Genomic DNA, 5,723 nt, shown 5'->3' on the forward strand with positions numbered 1-5,723 from the left:
AAGAATACACTTAAAACCTTCCTCTTTGATGAATCTGATAAATCTTAAAAACGCCATCACTAAACCAACTATGAGCTCTATCTCCAGCTCTGCTGCGCCCAGTTGGTAACGTGGCCCCACAGAAAATTAGACATGATTAAAACAGGAGAATTATATGAACACAGGGAGACAGGCAGTAAGTCACTCTGTTTGATTTGAATATACTCTCAGCAGACTGTGCTTGACAGACTGTGCTTCATGCAGGAACACACCAAGAGAGTAATAATATTTGCAGGCCTTTGTCGCCATCTGGTGGCCATTTTAGAGGTCAGCACCTTCCTGCACAGTCACAGACTTCTGACAACGTGCACCTCAGATTAATCTAGAGACGTGAACAGGAAGAGAGACATGGTTTATTTTTATTTTCAATAAATGAGTGTGAATGAATGCATTTTCAAACCACCAGTGACCTTCTCTGGTCACACAACAGCCCCAGTGCTGCAGAAAGCTTGTGTGCTTTAAACATGGCTAACTGCCTTACACAGAAAGTATAACTGTTAAAAAATATATTCTCTAAGAAGTCTTTTTTTAATGTTGCATTCCCACATTATTCACTGAAGCTGCCAACCCTAAAAATTGCTCTTTGAGGCTTTAGCTCTCAGCAGCCACTTGGGTAACACAGCCAATGAGATTATTTCTGCCTCCAAGAATTTTTAGTTGAACTTAATTTGCCTCTTTCTGTGTTTTCGTATCCGTCTGTTTGACTTCATTTAATATCTCAGTCTCTCTTTTCCTTCCCTTCTCTCTCTTTCCACACACTCAATCTCCATGCCATAACTCCATACTTCATCGGTGTGTGTGTCCTCTCTCCCTGTGGAAATGAAAAATTGAAACAGCATTCATCTGATGAAAATACTCCCCCCCCTTCCTCTCCACCTCATCTTTTTTAGCACTGTTATCAAACACTGAGCAGAGTCCAGGCACAGACAGACGGGATGAAAAGTGCGGCAGGCACAGGAAGTCGGGGCTGATGGGATTGGTGCGGTGGCGTTTTCGGGATGGGCCGCTAATCTGTTTAACAACTCAGGTGAAAAGAGGACGGTGGATGATTTTGTGTTGAGGTGGAAACCAGAATAAAAGAGAACACAACTAAATAGAATCTATTCACTCAAACACAACTATTTCACTTTGTCTCCTCTTTTTTCCTCACCTCCTAAAATTAATTTTTGCAGACTAGCTGCATCCACCATTTGGGTCAGTCTCCTTAACTCAATTAAAACAAAGTGTTATTGAAGGTGCTATTGGTACAATTTTTGCTATGGCTACATAGCCAATGTTAGTATTAACAGCTGTTTACATACCAAGAGATTCAGCTATCATTGCATTTACAAGACAAGAGGTTGGAATATGTCCTCTAGTGCAGACTGGACGCTACAGTGACTCACTATTACAAAATGATATTATGAGATGGGATGGGTGACCTGGGCTAGCTGGTTAGCGTGCTAACTTCAACAGAAGAAAAGTGCTAGAAATCCAAGCAAATCAAGAGTTAACAGTTTGATGCTTGACACACCTCTAGACTGGTAAGTAAACAGCTGCTAATGCTAATGTTGGCTATGTAGTGAAAGCAAAAACTCACATATAGCACCTTCAAGGACAACACCAAAGTTATCTCACTCTTTCCTCCAACATATCAAACACAGCAAAGAAACCAGGACAACCTTGGACATCTCTCTGCTTTTTCTGTCCAGAGTCATGTCTCTGGTCACCTGGTTGATATACATTTAATATGCACACATTTTCAGTATGTCTGCCTGCTGTTAATGGTAGTTTGCCTACTCTGGGTGAAATCTGTGAGCCATAAAAAACCCTGAAACTCTTCACAGAGTCGGTTGAAAAGACTGCCCCAACCAGAGATATGCCTGGAGCTCTAAAAGAAAAATATCTAATGAAAACAAACAACAGTTGGTGAAATTGCCTCACTGGCATATAGACATCACACCAATGTGTCACTGACATTGTGAAATCCCTCCCCACCTCTTTATAAATCCTATCTGCTTTATTATTACATCACCCTGCCCAGGTTTATCTCCACCTGTCCCCAAAAGAAAGATATCTGCAGAAATGCCTTCACCTACAGTTTGAGAAATGAGCACACCATGAAATCTTCTTTGCTCTTTTTTCCCAAAGCTTTGTAATTTCCCTTCCCTCCATCAGGGTCATATTGAACTCACTCAGCCTCCTTCAGTCTCTACAAGTGTGTGTGGTTCAGGGAGAGATGTAGGTGTTACAGAGAGTCCTGAGATTAGATAGAAGACTGTGCATGTGTGTCTTTGTGTGTTTGCATGCGTCCTTTGTCTGGGAGCTGAAGTGTGGGGGCAAGGTGACTTTGGCCTAATCCAGCAATTTGGGTTTTTACATACGAAAGCCTACAGATAGAGAAAGAAACACAGGATAGAACAAGGGATGAAAGAGGAGGAGGATAACTGACAGAATAAGCATGAGGAGAGGAAATCTCCTGGAGAGGAATAAAAGAGGGAGGAAAAAGGAGGAAGATGGAAACGAAGAGGCAGAGAAAACTGCTTTTCTAATCCTCCAGCCAGCCGAATTCGCCCTGCAAAGTCTTCTATTCACATGAGACCGGCTTTATGGTGTTATGTAAAGACATCATGGAGTTAAGAGCCATTTTCTTCAACCTCTGCCCTCTGCTGAAGATATCAAGCTGGCAAACATTTGAACACATCCCAGAGGCCACTCAGTAAGGAGATTATGGGTATACACTGATACACACAGAATCAGGCCGGCTTGAACTGGTATTAAAGCTGCAACTTATTCTAGGATAAAATAAACAGAATAAGTAGGATATTTTCAGGTAAAACTTCTTTAGGATAGTTCAGCATTAGTCACTAGAAGAGCCCCTGGTTGTCCTTGTCAAAAGGAGTCAGTTTAGGTGGGTCGGGCATCTGATCGTGATGCTTCCTTAGTACCTTCTATCGCAGGGTTATAAAGCATGTCCAACTGGTAGGGAGGGCTCAGAATACACAGCAGAGACTGCACATCTCATCTGGCCATGGAATGCCTTGGGGTCCCCCAGGAGGAACTGGAAAGCATTGCTGGAGAGACGGGCAGTCTGGACTACCCACTGCCACTACGACCCAACCCTGGATAAAAGGCAGAAAATGTTATGTTTTATTTGACATCTGCAAAATCTATGTAGCGAGGCACTAAAAGTAGGTTGTAATTTCATTATTCAGGTCAATTCCAAGGATACACAGGCAGTTAACTGACCAGAGGAAGGACCATCTGTAATTTCAGCTGTTCGGCTGTTAAGGTTTGACGACCTATTTCTTTGCCACAACTGGAGCTGCTGATGACTCTGTTGGTTTTGAAATAACATGAATTTAAAGAGAGAAACAGTGCAACACAAACTTAACAACAAGATCTGAAACATTAAAGGGGCAGATATCTTCAAACACAGTGCATAACCAATACTGTCACACCTTCCTTCATGATCAGTTCTTTAATTTCTTCCTGCCTTCTTCTGTCACAAACTCTCTTAAACCATCTCTGGCATTTTGAAGGTTTGTGAGACGACGGGAGCATGAAGTGAGCAGCTTGTCCTCGTCAGAGCAGAAATTTGGGTTGAACCCGGACCAACTGCAGCAGATGATAATGGTCGCTTTTGGCTGATCTCTTCCTGGCAGCCGAATGATCGTCGCAATCACTGAGATGAAGATTTAATCAGCGCTCTGCTCTCCCCTCCTGCCCCAAGTCCATGCCAAGCCACGTTCATCATCACTGAAATAATTTCTACTTCCTGACACAGATCGTTCCCTTTATCATGGATATACAAACCATCCACTCACATAAATGCATACACACACCCTTTAAACACTCCACGTGCGACACATTAAAACGCTCACACACTCATGTATGTACACATACAGGCAGGCCTAATTTGCTGCTTGTTGGACCAAAGCGAAGCGGTCGGCGAGGCAAATCTTACAGTTTAACCAGAACGTCACGGCTGACACTTACTCATTAACAATTAATGAGTGTAAAATAGGAAAGAGAGAGGAGGGTGGATAAAGATGTGATTGAGGGGAAGAAGGAGGAGCAGTAGAAATAAAACAGAAAAAGGAGGAGGCTGTGAGTTAGAACTGGGGGAAATATAGGGCAGGAAAGGAGATATATGAGGAGATGAAGTGAAGTAGATAGAGGAGTAGCTGGAGGAGATAGATGTTTTCAAATGTTTTAGAGAAGGAATGGGAGGAAGAGGAGGAGAGAAGGGTGAAGGAGTGACTAGAATAGAGAGGAAGTAGGAGTGTAAGATGAAGAAGAAATGAGGGATGAAAATTATATTTTCCCAGTGGCCTGAGGATCGTTTTGGTCTGAAGCATGGCCAAGATCTTGAGGTGTATAAGACTAGTGGTGAAATTACTGCCTGAAAATAACCTACAGAATTTTAGGGATGGATATTCAATGTAGGGACTGGGTCCTATCAGTATCTGGCTCCAGGATAAATGAACTCAGTTAGGACAGAAGAGCATGAAGACCACTGCACTGCAACAGGGTGAAGTTTGGATCATGTATGTGACAGAAAATGGAAATAAAAGCCTACATAATATCAGTCCATATTGCTCACTTAAACTAACAAAGGATATCCTCAAATACCAACTCAAACATGAACAAATCACCACTAAAATAATAACTTAACCAATAATGCAGCACCAACACAGCAATTTTCATTAAATAAATAAACTAAGGCAAACTCACATTGGTCATTTACTTGATCCAAACTGGAAGGATAGGGCCTCCACCATGAGGCTGGCCAGGTTCTTTTTTCAGGAAGGAAAAGGAAGCAGTGCAGGTAAACTGGTTTCCTTTATACACTCTGTGGGTGGAGCTGCAGGCAGCAGCACCAATGGCTTACCATCAATAAACTTTTGTACCAATAATAGTGATTGATGGAACTCAGCCATATTTTCTATTACTGCAAAAGACTTAAAAAGTGCAACAATTACAAAGCAAAGTAAAATAAATTTAAATGTGTTTAAGCTGTGGTGGTTATTTATTCATTTACTGTAATTTATACCTGTCTCCATACTGTACGTTTTTTAAGGCTTTTTGTCTTTTGATATTATCGATCACAATTTTCTAAAACTAAATCTTATAAAACTTTAGACTAAAACAAAATTTTGAATTCTTGCAAAATTTAATCTTTCAAAATCTTTCAAATCAAAGTTTTGGTTTTTACAACCCTCCGTGATTCTTTAACGCATCACCGAATGCGCATGCGCCTCGACTACAAAAATGACGTCAGACGCCGACATTGGCACACCATGACGAGCTCAGCTCGGTGTCGGAGGCGTCATGGCGGGGTCGAAATTTAAAACCCCGGGGGCTCAACAGCCAAACCGCCCTTGTCTGCAAAGGTTTCTGAAAGTTAAGAGACACCGGGACGATCGCGTCCAACAACAGGAGGAGCGCGGAAACTTGTACAGAAAGGTAAGAGATGCATCTAATTTAGCCGCGAGATAGCGTGGCTTTAATGTCATTGCCGGCAGGTGTGTCGGCGCGTGTCAGGCTCGGAAAGTTTTGTGTTTGTTTGGAGTAAGATGTTTAACTTTACTGAGCTGTGGGAATGCAGGCTTTTGCCAGCATGTCATGTCCTGTTTTTATTAAGCGCCCATATTTAAATACAAGTTAACAGATTGGGGGGGGGGGGACTCGGAATGGTGTGT

General features: G+C 42.1%; 1 long non-coding RNA gene across 1 annotated transcript; it reads right to left on the minus strand.

The window, feature by feature from the left end:
• Positions 1-378: 378 nt before the first annotated feature.
• On the minus strand, positions 379-4,864 carry LOC108902779 (uncharacterized). The gene is made up of 3 exons (XR_001964141.2): positions 4,756-4,864; positions 3,268-3,355; positions 379-3,140 (listed from the first exon to the last, which is right to left on the minus strand). It is a non-coding gene; the product is annotated as an uncharacterized LOC108902779 (long non-coding RNA).
• Positions 4,865-5,723: the final 859 nt, after the last annotated feature.

This window comes from Lates calcarifer, linkage group LG14 (genome assembly GCF_001640805.2).
Source record: "Lates calcarifer isolate ASB-BC8 linkage group LG14, TLL_Latcal_v3, whole genome shotgun sequence".
NCBI lineage: Eukaryota > Metazoa > Chordata > Actinopteri > Centropomidae > Lates > Lates calcarifer.